Below are 18,810 nucleotides of genomic sequence, written 5' to 3' on the forward strand. Positions count from 1 at the left end.
TGCCAGCCATTCTCTTTTCAAAGAGAATGGTACACATTTGATAACAGTACTGTTAGAGAAAGACATATACCATATGATTTCACTCATATGAGGAATTTAAGAAACAAAACAGATGAACATGGTGAGGGAGGGGGGCAGTAAAAAAAAAAAAAAAAAAAAAAGGCAAACCAGAAAGCAGACACTTAACTGTAGAGAACAAACTGAGGGTTGCTGGAGGCTGGTGGGCAGTGGATGTCTTAAATGGGTGATGAGTATTAAGGAAGGCACTTGTGATGAGCATTTGAGTGTTGTATGTAAGTGATGAAGCACTAAGTTCTACACTTGAAACTAATATTACACTGTATGTTAACTAACTGGAAGTTAAATAAAAATGAGAAACAATAGTATTGTTAGAAACAGAAGAAATGCCTATAATATAGTCACTTCTCAAAGAAAGAAACACATTCATTGGAAATTTCCAAATAAATTTCCTTCTTCTCTGACTCTTTCAGGATGCTGCCTTTCATCTTTTGTGGTACAGATTTGTAATACAATTTTCCAAAGATACAATGTGAGGCTTATGAGAACAAGAGAGGGTTGAAGCATTTAGGTGTCTAAAACCATCCACAAATCAAAGTAATATGACTCTGCAGTAGATCTACTCAGAAATAAAACAACAGTTGCCCAGTTATTTGCATGGTGGGCTTTGTCAAATATACGTTTGAATACACGTTGATGATTTGTAGCTAAGTAAATAGATATGAAATAATTTCATATCAAAGGAGGAATGGCAAATTTATTATTTTTTTTATCTTAAGTTATATAAGTAATCACACAAGAAGCCTCTAATGACAGGTTAGGATTTTAGGTTTTTCCATTTAATGTCTGGTAATTACGGTAAAGGAGTTTTGATGAAATTCTGAAATGTCATCCAAATCAAAAAACATTAAATTTCCGAAATAAATTTATTCCTAAGAATACATTTTAAACCACTCTGAATGAATACAATGGTTTTGAATATTTCTTTAAATTTAATGGAACAAGGGTCTTTGTGACAATTACAAAAGTGTAACCCATCCAGGCAGATGAGTAATAACAAAATAATTTTTATTTTATTTTATTACATGCATTAGGCCTATTCATGTTTATTGATAAGAATAGTATATCTGATCACAATTCTGTCATAATATTTTATGTTTTTTGTTATACCTGCTATGTTTCTTTCTCTATAGCCTATGGTTATAGTTACATCCTAGATATAGTTTTCCCTAATGAATTATTATCTGTGACATATAGGTAAAACTCTAGTACTATCTTACTCATTAATATTAAATTTCTATATATTTCTTCAAAACACTGACATAACCACTCATTAATGCAAAAAATAGCATTTAAGACAATTTAAATTAAGTACATACAGATAATTTTTAACAATATCACCTATGTGTACAATGTCTGTGTATACAGACATTAAGCATAAAATATATCTATGGATTGAAAAAAATTGTTGTAAAAATATATATTGCTATTAGAAACAGGTCTATATTCTATTTTTAGTATTTGCTTTCTAGTAACAGATCTTAAAGTTTTCATGTTATATATTTTTTTCTCACTCATTTTAATTTTCTAAACTCAAGTAACCGTATAATACAAAGAACTCTTTGTTTAAATTAAAATTAAAGACACTATGATTAAAAAAATAGTTTCTTTAGTGTATATTAGCTATATTCCAAACCTCTGATTTAAAAAAAAAATTATACATGCCAAGGGATATTATCAGAATCTATAAAAAATGCCAGAATATAGTAGATAAAATTTTATCCTAATACATGATTATGAACGGCTTTAATCAGGTCTAAAAAAATGCATAAAGTCAATAGTACTTCTTCATTAATTTCTTCATATTTTGAACTCTTTAAAAAGGCAACTGAAATTGCTCTAAATTACTAAACTTGTTTATTAGACTGGAAAAAAATGTCTCTTTCATTTCATAACTTTTATCCCAAAGCAAATGAGAAAATAATTTAATACTTTCATATGATCTTTCATAAAATTAAAGAACATTTGCAGTTAAGCCAACTCTTTCATATTAAGTTTAATTAGTTATTGAAATGATCAGCTTTGCTATAACTTCTTTAAGATGATATATATCACTAAGCTTATTAACTAATTGAAATATAAAATAACTCTAAATTGCATGTGGCATATGTTCCATGTATTAAATCCCAAATTTACCATCTACTTTAATATATGTGAGAAATCCTAAAATAATATATTTTTCTCCAATTGATATTATAGAAAAAATTACAATCATAATTTACAATTATTTATATCTTTCGATGTAACATTGCATTTGTTATTTCATGAAAAGTATTAATGAATCAGACCCAGTTGGCACTATATTATCACTTAATTACTTAATATCCAGCATTACTCCCCAAATAGGGCAATGTCTTTGAAATTAACTTCTAGAATTTTATTTGTAAATTTTTATCAAAGTATATGAGGACAAATTTTATAGATTCCTAAATATGCTCAACTTATTAAGAGTTAACTACTTCAATCCTTGCTTAGACCAGTTATATATTCTGTATTATGTAACCAGAGCACATTATTCAGAGATATGAAATTCTGAATTGTGAAATAAAGAAATAAAAGCATATATACATATCTTATGTCCTTATTTGAAAAATCACTCAAAACAAGAAGACAAGCTGGGAACCAATCACCAATTTAGGAGAATTATGCTCACTTGTATGTTAACCTGGGACTCAGTGATATTTTGCAAGTTTCTATTTTAATTGACAATGCAATAAGGTAAAAAGAAAATTAACATAGTGTCACTAATTTGAGAAAAAAAACTGAAAACAGGATTATAAGAAATATCTCTAGGAACATCTAAAATAAATGAAATAATTGACATTTTTGTTTTAAGAACTACCTTGAAAACCAATGAATCCAATACTCTAATCCTATTAATGATGAAACTGAGGTCCCAAAATACTAAGATTTATCAAAAATCAAAACTGAAACCGAAACTTGGATAATCACTTATGTAATCTTTCAAATACTATTAACCAAGTTCAAAAACTTATTCCAATTTTTACTTACTAACAATAGTTAGTAAGCCCTTTCTGTACATAAAGTACTCTACCAGTAGCTGGCCATGTAGAAGTAAGAAAATTAAAATGTTCCTGTAAACATGTCACTTACTTTTTATAAAATAATTAATCTATTTTTCTCTTTTAAATGGTGGCCGTTTTAGTAAAAAAATAATAATAAATTAAATAATAACGATTTGTGTATTAGTTACTATCAATAATACCCCAGTATTAACTCCTCAATAATGCTTAATACCTCAACAGTCCTCTCAGAGTTTCATAGATTTTAAGTACTGAAGCTGGTAAAGTTTTTGACAGGTACAACTATCATAAAGATAAAACAAGGACATTAATTCATTATGAAGACTGATAAATGATATTTCACACTTATATTGTTTAGGTGCTAATTGTGATGACCCCAAAGAAGACCCAGATGCACTTCATTTACCAAAATTTTGAGTGTATGAAGAATGATAAATGCCTATAATGACATTCTATCACTGCTCAAATGAATTTGGAGGCAATGAATTCTGCTTCTTCTCTGACAGGACATCATAGCATTGGGTAAAATATTTCAAAGACTAATAGCTTGTCAGGGAAAGCTCAAACTGATAAGAATTATCTTTAAAATTATATATCCCTATGTTTGAAATTATTTCATGCAAAAATGTGAAGAACTGCAGAGGGTGCATATAATATTCTAAATGAATATGGGAAATGTCAATATTTCATTTAAAGCTTTCATGAAGAATGACGGTGGAAAGTTAAAATAGAACTCAAACTCAAGTAATGTTTTAAAGATTGCAAGCCAAGTGTAGCAGTTTGGAATCACCACCTGACAAACTGGCATGAAGAATCAAAGGAGATCTTATAGAATGTATAACAACCTCATAGATAGGTTAAATTAAAATCTATCAACATGTAAAAATGAAGGGAAGAGAAAGATTCTTCTTGACTCTAATGGACAGAGCCTGCTGGTGGATTTAGGAAATTAGAAATGCTGATATAAGCAGAAAGGTCTCAGAAACTGCTATAGAACATTGACCCAAATTGCCTGGAATTTGCAAAATTTACCCAGACACTAGAATATTGCAGAAAAATATGAAGTATACTAACACTAACTTTACTCCAACTTTACAGAAGCAGAAACAGACTTCCTGAATATTGTTCTTGTCTCATTCTTATAATCTCTTATTGGAAGTAAGAAATCCATGCACATGGAAATATAAGCATAAGTGCTGGACTAAGATTTCAACAATCTCTAAATTCACAAGTTGTAAAAGAGTGTATGAGTTAACCCAAAGCCAAAGAGAACTATCTTTTACACAATTATCCTCCAAAGTGGTCTCATAAATGTTTTTCCCCCTTCACTTTGTCAACACCATGATTACTGTAAACCCAAAGTTGATATAGAGCAAATTATAATCCAAAATACAGTATCAATTGTCTTAGTTTAGGCCACTATCACAAAATAATATAAGCTGTGTGCTGAAACAATAAAAATTTGTTTCTCACAGTTTTGGAGACTGGGAAGTCCAAGATCAAGGTGCCAGTAGATCCAATGTCTGGTGAGGGCACTTTTCATGGTTTTCAAAGAAGCGTCTTCCTATCCTATCCTCACATGGTGGAGAGAGGAAGAGACAGAGAGAAACAGAGAAAGGGAGAAAAAGCTGTTTCCTGACTCTTCCTATAAAGGCATTAATCCCATAATAAAGTCTCCACCCTGATGACTTAATTATCTCCCAAAGACCCCATCTCGAAACACCATTATCTTGGAGATTAGAATTTCAATATATGAATGGGGAGGGGGGCGTGGTGACACAGAAATTCAGTCTATAGCACTGATAAATTCATACAAGTTATACCCTCAGTTTTGTGCTTTCCATGAAACTGTCTTCTAAGAAAACATGCTTAACTGACCCACAGATTGAAGTCATCAGAATTATTGAGGGGTGCCTGGGTGGCTCAGTCGGTTAAGTGTCCGACTTTGGCTCAGGTCATGATCACACAGCTCGTGAGTTCGAGACCCATGTCAGACTCTGTGCTGACAGCTCAGAGCCTGAAGCCTGCTTCAGATTCTGTTTAGGTCTCTCTCTGCTCCTCCCCCCATTCGCTCTCTCTCTCTCTCTCTCTCTCTCCCCCAAATATAAATAAACATTAAAAAAATTTTACAGAATTATTGAAATTGGATTCATAATTAAAGCAATATTACAATAGTCACACATTGACCTATTTGTTGCATAAATAATAAAACCAGCATTTGGGAGCAGCAACTAGAACTTATTTGCAGAACAAAATAAGATATATATATATATACATATATATATATATATGTATATATATGTATATATATACGTATATATATATACACATATATATGTATATATATACGTATATATATATATACATATATATATGTATATATATATATATACAGAGAGAGAGAGAGAGACAGAAACAGAAACAGAGAGAGTCAGAAATAACATAAAGAGGCAAATACCTTCAAGTTTCCCCAAAGCTTTTGTTAGGAATCACATTTAAACCTGCAAATGAGACAAAGGTGAAGAAATGTTTTATAAATTGATGAGATCACCTGAAAACTGAAGAAACAAATTATTGTGAATGTTGAAAGAGTCTACAGCAAATGAAATAAGTGAGGGAAAAGATTACATGATTTACTGTTCAGGCTATCAAGGAGGAATTTATAGTAACCAACTCACCAAAAATAAATCTTAGGAAGCCAGATAAATTTTTTAAAAGCCTTACTGGATATCACATATCTACTTAAAGGTACAAAGACCTACAAAGAGTGTCACAATCTTACAACAACAAAAATCCAGGAAAACAGCAAGTTCACAACTTTACTTGAAACTACCAAAAAGTTGAAGTGGCAAGACTAGCAATCGGTCCTTCATCTATGGAGAGGCAAGCACCTGAAGAGATACATGGGGATTTGAACATTTGCTTACTTGCAACAGGCAGAGCTATGCTGGACTATGAGGATTTCAGATAAGATAACCTGCTGGAGGCTTGGAGTGAATCTTCCTTTAGTGTTGTCCTATTATGGATGCCTATGGAGATAACAGAGCACTTCTAGAGGTACCCACGGTTTCTTTCTACCCAATATTGCTACCCTGATGGTGGGGACAAGAGATATCGGTCTGATTAAACGTGTCTTATGCAGGCAATGTGTCTCTTAGTCTCAGAGGATTGGCTTCACTGGCCCTGCTCTTTCTACTTCTCATATCTGGTTCTGGGCTCAGCACTTATCCATACCCTTTCCTCATTAATAGAAGTCTTTTGTTCTTACATCCTCGGCTTTAATGGCTTTCCACCAGTGTCCTCAGCATTTTTATGAGAAAATGTGGAGCCTTTAGGATGTTACACATATAGGGAGAGTTTACCAAGTCTTGATGACTTTTTTACAATATAATTCATTAGATACCCACAAAGATTATTGAGCAGAGTCCTGAGAAAGCATCCATCATAGTATATACGTTGAAGTAGAGAATAGCACAGGCTACATGAGGAGCACAAAATTTACCAGCACCCTTCTGCTTTAGTCCCCTAGAAAACAAGTCTTTATCTTTGGGAAAGGGCAACAAAAACATATTCTGATGGCACAGGTGTAAGTTCAATGCTGCTGGAGAAAGAGAATGGAAAAATATCCTCTATTACATGGGAAGCAGTAGGATAATCGCTGGGCCTAGTACTAGAGAGTGGGAAAAGATTAGCTCCTTGGGAAGCCCAAAATTCTGAGATGCTAGGACATAGTGTCTGCCTGTGGCTTAATCAGAATGATCTTAAGTATTGGGGTAGCAAGTATCAGGTAAAAAGTTACAATATTTACCCCTGGGAGTGTTCCTTTGTTTTTGTAGATAATCCCCATAGAAATATAACACAAAAAAGGGGCATCTGAGTGGCTCAGTTGGTTAAGCATCTGACTTCAGCTCAGGTCATGATCTCATGTTTCGTGGGTTTGAGCCCTGCGTTGGGCTCTATGCTGACAGCTCTGAGCCTGAAGCCTGCTCTGAATTCTGTCTGTTTGCCGTTCTCTCTCTCCTTCTCTACCTCTCCCCTCTCTCTCTCAAAAATAAACCAACATTAAAAAAAATAAAAGAAAGAAAGAAATGTAACACAAAAGGAAGACCTAAAGCTGATAGCAGAGTAGATAAGGAGAAAAACCATATGGCCCCACCTTAATCACAAATTATGCCTTGAGGCATGTGTTGGCTGACATATGCTGAAGTTATTTATAGTGCCCACCACCACTAGAAATACTTTTGTTTGGATTAATTGAAACTACCACACCAAAGGCTTAGGAGAAAAAAAGAGATACATTTGCATACAATCGATTTATCTGTCTCTGCTGTCCTAAAAAAGATACCGAGTTTCATAAAAATACTATGAAACATATGGAAAAATAAAATAACAACACACAGCCAAAAGACAAAAAAAAAGGAAAGAAAGAAAAAGCAGAATTTGATTTAGATATGAGACTTTCAGTTCAGCTCAAGCATGTGAAGAACTTAAAAGTCGTCTCTTCCACCCTTACTGGAGGAGTATTGTGAACACTCTTAAGAGTTAAAAATTCCAGGGTCCCCAGTCTAGTGGGACCCCACAATATTGTGACATTTACCTTGAACTGTTCAGCCAGGTTCCCTTGGTAAGTATCAGAGAAAAATCCCCTTGGGTTTCCAGCAGTTGGAGGAGAAAGGAACCATTTAAGATATGCCAGAGAACTCTGTTCTTAACAAGACATGCTTTCAGGTGAAACTATTTAACTAGAGCCTAACTTGCTGGGGTATTATCAGAGTCAGACTTACCTGGGGAAGGGAAAAACCTAACTTCAACTAGCTTTAGCCTTCCATGTAGGGAAGGAAAATACCCAACACCCCAGCCTACACACTCTAGCCATAATGTCCCATGGTGAAGCAGGGACAATAAAATTGAGAAACAATTGTGAAATTCAGTCCAAAGGCCTACAGTTACTAAAAGACTGAGACCTGATCAGAGGGCCATTTCAGATTGCTTACCCTCTTCCCACACCTCACCATATTACTAAAGGTCTATTTACAGCTGTTCCTTTTACTTAATACATCATGTCTGGTATCAAGAAAAAAAAATCACAAGGCATAACAAAAGGCAAAAATCACATTTTAAAATACAAAGTGAGCATCAGAACCAGATGTGGTAGGAATATTGAAATTATCAGACCAGGAATTTAAAATAACTGTGATTCATATGTTAAGGAGGACCGTAATGGACTGTAATGGACAAAGCAGATAGCATGTAAGAACAGATGGGCACTATAAGCAGAGAGAAAGAAAGCCTAATAAAGATCCCGCCTACCAAATGTTACAGATAAAAAACACTAGGGGAACCTGCGTGGCTCAGTCAGTTAAGCATCTGACTCTTGATTTCGGCTCAGGTCATGATCTCAAGGTTTGTGAAATTGAGCCCCATTTTGGGCTCTGTCCTGACAGTGCACAGCCTGTTTGGGATCCTCTCTTCCTCTCTCTCTGCTTGCGTGAGCAGGTGCTCTCTTTCTCTCTCTCTCTCGTTCTCTGTCTTAAATAAATAAATAAATAAATAAATAAATAAGGGGGGGTGGGTAGGAAACACCATACCAGAAATGAAGAATGCTGTTGATAGGCTTAATAGTAGACTGGACATGGATCAGAAAATTTCTGAGCTACAGAACATATCAATAGAATCCTCAAAAACTGCAAGGCAAAGAAAACAAGGACAAACAAAACAAAACAAAACAAAACAAAAAAACAAATACACCAGAATATCTAAGGACTGTGGGACAACATATATGTAATGGAATACCAGAAGAAGAAAGAGAGAAAAGTACAGAAGAAGTATTTGAAATGATCATGGTTGAGAATATTCCCAAATTAATTTTGGACACAACACCACAGATCCAGAAAGCTCAGAGAAAATCAAATAGAATAAAGGCCAAAAAACAAAACAAAACAAAACAAAACAAAAACCTATATGCTGGCATACTGTTTACAGAAAATAAAAGGCAAAAAAAAAAAAAATCATGAAAGAAACGGGACAAAAACCTTAACACATTGAGGAAAAAAGATAAGCCTTACATCTAAGTTCCCAAAAGCCATGTAAGCAAGAAGGGAGCAGAATGAAATATTTAAAATGTGGGTAGAAAAAAACCCACCAACCTAAATCCTGTACCCTGCAAGATTATCTATCAAAAGTGAAGGAAAAATAAAGACTTTTTCAGACAAACAAAAATTGAGGCAATTTGTCGGCAGCAGACCTGTTGTAAGAAAAGTTAAGGAAAATTATTTAGGAGAATCTTGGATCTACATAAAGAAAGAAAGAGCATCAGTGAATAACCATTAAGAGAAGGTAAAATAAAAACATTATTTCTTATTCTTTTTTTCAAGTTTATTTATTTATTTTAAGAGACAGAGCTAACAAGCACGTGGGGGAGGGGCAGAAAGAGAGGGAGGGAATCCCAAGCAGGCTTCCTATTGTCAGGGCAGAGCTGGACTTGGGGCTTGATCTCACCAACCATGAGTTCATGACCTGATCCAAAACCAAGAGTCAGAGGCTTAATCAACTGAGTCACCCAGACACCCCTAATTTTTTTTTTATTCTTAACTGAACTAACATAATTATTCAAATAAAAATAGTAATTATGTATTCAGTTATGCTTTCTTATGTACATTTTACTTATAAATAAGACAAGAAATTTAAAAATATCAGTCAGAAAGAATTCTATTCAAAGTGTTATACTAAAATTTAAAATAATCTAAAGCCTTAAAAATCATATAATAAAAGTTAATTCATAAATTACATGATTTAATCATTTATTATCACAGCATAAAAAATTGTAACATGGTGCCCTCACAATAAATGCCCCCTCTTTTGAAAATAAATAGAATCGGGCGCCTGGGTGGCGCAGTCGGTTAAGCGTCCGACTTCAGCCAGGTCACGATCTCGCGGTCCGTGAGTTCGAGCCCCGCCTCAGGCTCTGGGCCGATGGCTCGGAGCCTGGAGCCTGTTTCCGATTCTGTGTCTCCCTCTATCTCTGCCCCTCCCCCGTTCATGCTCTGTCTCTCTCTGTCCCAAAAATAAATAAAAAATGTTGAAAAAAAATTAAAAAAAAAAAAAAAAAAAAGAAAATAAATAGAATCATATTTATGTATGAAAAAAGCCATTATTATATGATAAGATCTATTCCATTGATATTATAGCTAAAGAAATGATTTTGTGTGTTCGTTTATTCTACAAATATTCATATTACCTTTTTTAAACATTTTCCTAAATTTTTATTCATACCCACAGACTTCTAAAAAAAAAAAAGAGAGAGAACATAATTCAATCCAGTTTTACAAATATTCTTATGAAAATAGCTTACATTTTACTGTCCTATCAGAAAAAAATTAAATAATTCCCTAATGAAAAATAAAGTCATTTCATCTAGTGAGTGGGAGGTATAAGAGCAACTCTGTCATCTTAACTGCTATAAATGGGATAACATATTTATTAAAAACTTATATTTTGGGATCAATTTTCAGACTCACATGTACAACTGTGGATATCAGATGTGAAAGGAGAGAGTTTTCTTCACACAGCCTTTCCATTTAATCCTCCCTCTGTGGATATATTTGCCTATGATGTGCTGCCCTTTTTTTTTTTTTTTTTTGGTCATGGAGAGTTTATATAGTGGTTTTTTCCTGTTAAAGGCATTTTATCTAAAAATGTAATAACCACAAAATAAATGGAAGACAAGTATGCAATGTTGCAGTGGATTGGGGAACCAGCTTATCTTTCCCTGTAAAAAGAGTTTAATAGCTGTCAAAATTTCTATTTCCCCAGAAATCTTACCCTAAAAATATTAGCAAATAAACTCCATGTACTGTTACTTCTTCTTCTTCTTCTTCCTTTTTTTTTTTTTTTTTTTACATTCCCACATGCACTTTTCAAAATTATCTAGGACCACCTGCATCTGGAAACATTCTGTTTTGTGCTTTTCACATATCTTTTATTTAAGCATATGTCTCTGAAGAACAGCAAAAAACAGATGGTTAGAAACCAGGGTTGCTTTAAGAAAAGAAAACATACTAGAGGCACCTGAGTGGCTCAGTTTTAGGCATCTGACTCTTAATCTTGGCTCAGGTCAAGATTTCATGGTCGTGAGACAGGGTCCTGCTTCAGGCTCAGGGCAGAGTGCAAAGTCTGCTGGGGATTCTTTCTCTCTCTCCATCTCTTTCCCCCTCCCATGCTTAAATAAATAAATAAATAAATAAATAAATAAATAAATAAATAAATAAACTAACTCAAAAAAAAAAAAAAGAAGAAAGAAAAGAAAACATACTAATTTAACTTAAGTCCCTCAGAAATTTTGCCATTTGTGACACTATGGATGGACCTTGAAGGCACTATACCAAGTGAGAAAAGTCAGACAAAGAAAAACAAATACCATATAGAATCTTAAAAAAAAAGACAAATGAAATAGAGTATATAAGTATCCTTTGAGAACTCTGAAATATTAGGCAAATATAATAATTTATTAAAGTTCTATGTATATTTTTGCAAATGGAAATGAGTAATAATATTACCTTCTCTGTTTTAAATTCAAATTTTAAATATTAAGTTTATTCCATAATTATTTTTCTTGTTCCCTTTGAGTTTATGGGAGAAATCTAACATTCTGGTAATGATTCAAGATTTCTTTATTAATGCAGCTTTTGAGTCAAGGATACCTGTTTTTTTTTAAATTACATTTAGACTGTTTTTTAAAATGCTTATATGACAGAGAGGGCACATGTGTGGGGAATTGCCAAAGAGAGAGGGAGAGAGAGAATCCCAAGCAGTCTCCACACTGTCAGCACAGGGCCCGATTCAAGGTTCAAACCCACGAATAGTGGTATCATGACCTCAGCTGAAATCAAGAGCAGGGTGCTTAACCAACTGAACCACACAGGCACCCCAAATTACATTTAGACTCTTAACTATAAGACAGCAAACTGAGGGTTGATGGAGGGGAGGTCACAGGGGATGAGCTAAATGGCTGATGGGTATTAAGAAGGGCACTTATTCTGATAAGTACAGGGTGTTATATGTAAATGATGAATCACCAAATTCTACTCCTGATACCAAAAAAAAAAAAAAAAAAAAAGAAAAAAAGAGAGAGAGAGAGAGAAACTAATAAAATAATAAATAAATAAATACATAAATAAATAAATAAAATTACATTTATTTATTTCATTCAATGAGTTTTTTGAAATTTCACTCAATTCATTTTATTCAACAAGTTCTTATTTAGTGCCAACTATAGGCAAGACACTGTGTTAAGTGTAAAAGGTAAATGAATGAAAAGAGGCATGATCCATGTCCACAAAAAGCTCAGTTTAGTGAAAATACAGATACAACCGTAAAGAGCCAAATATGATATAATACATTCACTGCCATAAAGGACCAGTATACAAGGTACTACACTGGGGGAGGAGCTTCCAAGCATGTGAGTATCAAGGCTTGCTTCACAGAGGAGGTGACATGCTAAGTTACAACCTAAAGGAGAAAGAAAATTTTACCAAGACAGTCTAAAGTAGGTGGTAAGGGCATCAGAGCATCATACCCCAGGGAAATAACACGCACCAAGACATGAAACAGCCATCATGTTGAAGAATTGCAAGAGAGTTTAACGTGTAGAGTTTAAGGTTAGAACGGGTGTGACCAGAGAAGAGAATGGAGGGACTGGAAGTCACCAGGCCATGGAGGGCCTCATAAGACACCCGGAGGAGTTGGTCTTCATCCTATAGATGTCAGAGTCATAGAAGATTTCTTAGCAGGAAAAAACAAAATTAAAAACAAAAATCAACCAATTGCTATTTCTTTGCATTCTAATCTTTATCATATGCAGAGATTTGTTACTTAGTCCGGGTCAATCACTTGATCTCTTCAAAAGGATGCAACACAAAAATGGGCCTTTAAAAAGAGAGAAGGTATCTCTACAGAGGAAATAACATACATTGTTACAGGGTATTAGGGTTTTCAAGACAATCAATGGGAATAAACTCTCCATATGTCTCCTCTACCAAGAAAAAGACAGAAAAAAATACAGAATGAAACTTTTCCAACACTCTAAAAACTAGAAAATTCCCTTAACAGTCATGTGATATTTCTACTAACTGCACTCTTGATAGAGAACAGATATAGGAGTACATTCTTTTAATGTTCTAGTAACTGAGGATGTACGGAATTGAAAATTCCAATATGGTATACAGTTGAACTGTTATCCTGATTTGTTTCTGTAGTTAGTTATAAGCATTAATACTTAGAAAAGAATATACAACATCAATTCATCAGTTCACAATAAAAGGTTGCCTGCTAAGCTTTACAAAATTTATGTCAATTTACCATACATATTTAAGTCTAAGTGGGGCTGTTGTCGTATTGACATTCTTAGTTTTTGAAAAAATGGCCTCACATGTTTTATTTTGCACTGAGCCCACAAACTCTGTTAGCTGGTCCTGGATTAATAAATCATACCTGCTAACTCTAATGATAAAATTAATAAAAATAGAAAATACCAGAGCACCTGGGTGGCTCAGTTCGTTAAGTGTCCAACTTCGGCTCAGGTCATGATATTGCAGTCTGTGAGTTCAAGCCCCACATTGGGCTCTGTGCTGACAGCTCAGAGCCTGAAGTCTGCTTCAGATTCTGTGTGTCTCTCTCTATGCCCCTCCCTCACTCACAGTCTGTCTCTCTCTCTCTCTCAAAAATAAACATTAAAAAAAATTGTAAAGAAAATACCAACGAAAATAATGAAAAAGATGATATCATTATATATGTGTGCCCACTTCTCTTTCTGAAGGCTGGCATTCCAAAGGATAAATGAACAAAAGAGATTTTTGCAAAATCCAACTCAAACCAGAAAGAAGAAAACACCAATTAAAATAGAATCACACAATATCTGAAGTTCTCTCAGGTCTAAATATCAAGAATAGTCTTTATATAATCTTAAGAAAGCATTCAGGAAGAGATCTAGAAACAAATGAAACCTCAGTTTTCTTCTTATTTTCAGTGAATGGCCTTAACTCAGAAATAGGGGATTTAATATAAAAGCAAAAACCATTAATAGGAAACAGCCCCATTTCCATGCTGCCAACTCCTAACTGAACAATATGAAACAGACTTGGAACAAAAGCAGAAAATCCCTAGAAAAAGCCTTACATATAAAATAGGTGGAAGCTCCTACACACCAGAGAGAGTCTCCTGAAAATGACACTTGTAGACACAATGTAGTAAAAAAAAAAATGTACATATACTGAAAAATGATTCTGCAATGACTAACTAATGAAAACAAATCACATGGATAGACAATAAAGGTACTTCCAGTAGAAAACAAGCACCCACATTCACAGTCCCAAGGAGAAATTTTCCTATACAAAAAGGTTTGAAATTTTTGATCAGTAAGTTCTACAATGTTTGCTTTAAACTCTACCACATACAAAACCGATCCCATAGAGCCAATGTACTTCTCAGGTGGAGTTAATAATCTGTCCTCCAGTTTGGATTATTAATGACCAAAAGAAGTATTGAAAATTGAGACCAGCTAAGTATGATGCAAATGTTAGGGACTAAGACCATTTGTGTCAACTTGACAATGAATTGTTTTAGGATTTTAGTTTAGTTTAGTTTTGGCAGGAAGAGATGCCTATGGAGCAAAACAACCATCACCACCACGACAACAACTTTATTGTATCCTTAGGAAATATTTTCAAACCAATGCTAACAATTTTTGTATCAAAATATGAGCTTGCTTATTTAAGGAAAAGCTCATTTTTTCAAATTAAATTCTGTTTTCCAACATTCACTTCAAATTATTTTGCCAAGTGATATCCACAAAACCTAAATTATTATTTCACAAACTGGAGCCTGCCCCATGTCTATGTTTGCTCTTTTTCGAATAATATATTTTGATTGCAGATTCTCAAAATCATTTTAAGGGCTTGTTAAAACAAAAATTGTTGTTCTCAGTCCTCAAATATCTGAGTTACTATGTCTATGGTGGGACTAGAAAATTTGCATCTCTACAAGTTCCTTAGTGATGTTAATGCTGCTGTTCTGGGGACCATATTTTGGGAACTATTGCTTTATTATAAAGCCAGTTTGACTCAAGGCTTGTCTATTCCTGCAGCCAAAAATCTCTTAAACGATAAGATTTGGAATTTCCACTGTTGTAAAAAAAAGATTTTATTGAAGCAGAGTTGTAGTTTTTGAGGCAGTATAAACCCCAGGTGAGACTGATGTTTCTATAATGGTTATATACGTAATGCAATAGATAGAAACTTTCAATTCATTCTCACAAACCAATATCTACTACAAATTTAAACAGATACTTGTTATTCACAACTTCCTCAGAGGGGCAGAAATTGAGGTATTAGAAGACACAGAATGAATAGTTTAAATATATAATCAAATAACTAAAAAATAATACAATTAACCCATTTAGCCTAATACCATAGCTTTAAACATTTAGTTACCCAAATTCCAAAGTTTCATTTGGAACACAAATCTCTAAAATGTTTCCAGGAGTGATAAAAAAGAGTTAGGGTAGACAACATGTAATGATTATCAGAAAAATACTTAGACGATAAGAATTAGTCTTATTGAAAATGTGATCATTTGATAACCTAAATCAGTGAACAGCTAGATGCATGCTGGATCCATTCCATTACTGACAGGGAACTAAGAATTTATGTTCCTTAAGTCCAGGCCATCAATATCTGCCCCAAGGCTTACAAATATTTGACTCTTCAGATTACTTGTTCTTCTTTGATAAAATAAACAATGGGAAACGACACTGCTCATATTCTGCCATGGCTTAGTCTTTGAATACGAAAGAGCAGAGTGAATAGAGAACATGGAATAGGAAATTTCAGCTCATATGAATACCACAATTCTGAATAAAGTTTGAAAGGAATTCTTGGCCAGGGCGCCTGGGTGGCTCAGTCAGTTAAGTATCCGACTTCAGCTTAGGTCATGATCTCATGGTTGGTGAGTTTCAGCCCTGCGTAGGGCTCTGTGCTGACAGCTCAGAGCCTGGAGCCTGCTTCAGATTGTGTGTCTCCCTCTCTTTTGGCTTCTCCCCAACTCATGCTCTGTCTCTCTCTCGAAAATTAATGAACATCAAAAACAATTAAAAAAAAAAAAAAAGGAATTCTTGAACTCTTTAGAACCGACCTATGGGAGTATTTTAAATACATTTAGAGTTTTATAACTATTGTACTTCATAATTTATCTTTGATGTCCTCTTAACATTAACCACTGAACTGCCTTCTGTAACTATAGTTTTGCGTTTTCTGGAATTTCCTATAAAAGAATTCATACTGAATGTAACCTTTAGTATCTGAATTTATTTAACTTAACATACTGTTTTTGAGATTCATGTGCATTGTTGGGATTTATTACTCCTTTGTATTGATGAATGGTATTCTAGCTAATGTATATACCACAGATATATTTATCCAATATTTGGAAATTGGTAGCTGTTTTAGTAAAGCTATAATGGACATTCACGTATAGGTCTCTATATGCTTTCTTTTTTCTTAGATAAATATCTATGAGCTGGCTTGCTGGTTCATGTGCTTGTCTCATTGACTTCACCAAAAATGAAAAACTGATCTTGAAAACTACTATACTGATTGTAACTTCTGCCAGCAATAGGTAAAGTCTTCATAGCATCATCAATATTTAGTATTGTCAAACTTTTTAGTTTTAGCCATACTAGTGAGTGTATGCTAGATTTTGTGTATTGGTTTTAATGCATATTTTTATGATTACTCATTATTTTGAACATCTTTTCACGTTTTTTTGCCATGTGCATTAATACTTTGTTAAAGTTTCCATTCAAGTTTTCTTCCCACTGTTTTTCCAAATTGCTTATTTTCTTAATATTGAGTTTATTTTTTTAATGTTTATTTATTTATGTTGAGAGAGAGTGTGTGTGAGGGAGCAGGGAACAGGCAGAGAGAGAGGGAGAGAGAGAATTCCAAGCTGACACTACAGAGCCTGATGTGGGGCTTGAACTCATGAACTGTGAGATCATGACCTGAGCCAAAATCAAGAGTGGGACACTTAATTGACTGAGCCACTCAGGAACCCCTCTTAACGTTGAGTTTAAAGAGGTTTATATATACATTATGAATACAAGTCCTTTCCATGCATGTTTTGTAAATACTGACTACTAGTCTAAAATTTGCATTTCTATTTTCAGAAAAAATCTAATAATCACATAAGTTCCATTAAAAAAATGAGTATCTACTGAAGGCCAGTGACAATAGTTGAAAATGTAAGGATAAATGTTTGCCACTGTCAGTATGTATAGTCTGGAGAGTGGGTGCAGTATAATCTAAAGAAATGTTTCAATGTAATGCAAACCAGTATTCTTTTAGAGCTTTGTTCTGAGGAAGGAGGTATAATCCAAGGTGAGCTGACCCCAAACAAGAGAAAAGGATTCAGAAAACTTAGTACAGGGAGTAAGAAGAACAGGGACACCTGAGTGGCTCAGTCAGTTAAGCGTCTGACTCAATTTCAGCTCAGGTCGTGATTTCCCAGTTCATGGGTTTGAGCCCCACATCAGGCTCTGTGCTGACAGCTCGGAGCCTGGAGCCTGCTTCGGATTCTGTGTCTCCCTCTCTCTCCGTTCCTTCCCTGCTCATGCTCTGTCTCTATCTCTCAAAAATAAATAAATGTTAAAAAAAAATTTAAAAAAATAAAGAAGAACAGAAAGGTCATGCTAAGGAAAATTAAGAGTATGAGTAAACACACATATGGTTTAAGAGGTGAGCGAATTTTCAGTCAGATCTACATAATCGTGGGTCTTGTGTGCTATTCACTTGAACCAGACTATACAAAGAGCACTGGGTAGACATTGACTGAATTTAAACAGGTGAGTCTGTAGCCAGATTTTTCTGAGATAGCTCATATTGAAAGTATGGGTACAATGTGAATTAGGGACAAGACTGAAATCAGAGAAAACACATGAAATCAGAGAAAGCACAGAGATGTCCACTGGAGAGACTGATAAGTACATATGTGAGTTCAGTAAGGTTAGAAAGAAATATCTGAATGAAGACATGTATAAGGATTAATATCTATATGATTTTATGATAGATTGAGTGATAATACTGGTATAGAGAAGGAGGCAAAAAAAAAAAAAAGAGGGAATTCTAGGAAAATCCAGGGTTCTGATTTATGTTTTGGATAATGGTGGTATTTCTCCTTCTATACACATAGTAGGAGGACACCACGAGATATAATCTCAATCTGACTTTCAGTGTTTTGGGAGGTTATCTTACCTTTTTCTCCTTTCCTCTCACTTTTCAAAAATCTCTAGTGGGGGTGGGGGGTGGCGCCTGGGTGGCTCAGTGGGTTAATTGACTGACCTCGGCTCAGGTCAGGATCTCGTGGTTTGTGGTTCCAGCACAGAGTCAGACTCTGTGCTGACAGCTCAGAGCCTGGAGCCTGCTTCAGATTCTGTATGTGTGTCTCTCTCTCTGCCGCCCCCACCCCCCCTTGCACTCTGTCTCTCTCTCACCCTCCTCCCCCCAAAAATTCATTTTTTTTAAATCTCTAGTGGGAATCTATGCCTTGAACAATGATGTATTCTCTCTGCTCATAACCTCATGTTTTGACCATTCATTTGATTGGTAACCATATTTTCACTGTCTTCAATATTATCTTC

General features: G+C 34.4%; 1 long non-coding RNA gene across 1 annotated transcript in view; it reads right to left on the reverse strand.

Annotated features, from left to right (window-relative positions):
* Positions 1 to 18,810, reverse strand: part of LOC131514609 (uncharacterized) — a 320,799-nt gene that overhangs the window by 19,271 nt on the left and 282,718 nt on the right. Inside the window, exons 4-5 of the long non-coding RNA XR_009263163.1 lie at positions 5,581 to 5,623; positions 4,596 to 4,691 (exon numbers count right to left, since the gene is read on the reverse strand). This is a non-coding gene — a long non-coding RNA (uncharacterized LOC131514609). The remainder of the gene's footprint in view (positions 1 to 4,595; positions 4,692 to 5,580; positions 5,624 to 18,810) is intronic.

This window comes from Neofelis nebulosa, chromosome 6 (assembly GCF_028018385.1).
Source record: "Neofelis nebulosa isolate mNeoNeb1 chromosome 6, mNeoNeb1.pri, whole genome shotgun sequence".
NCBI lineage: Eukaryota > Metazoa > Chordata > Mammalia > Carnivora > Felidae > Neofelis > Neofelis nebulosa.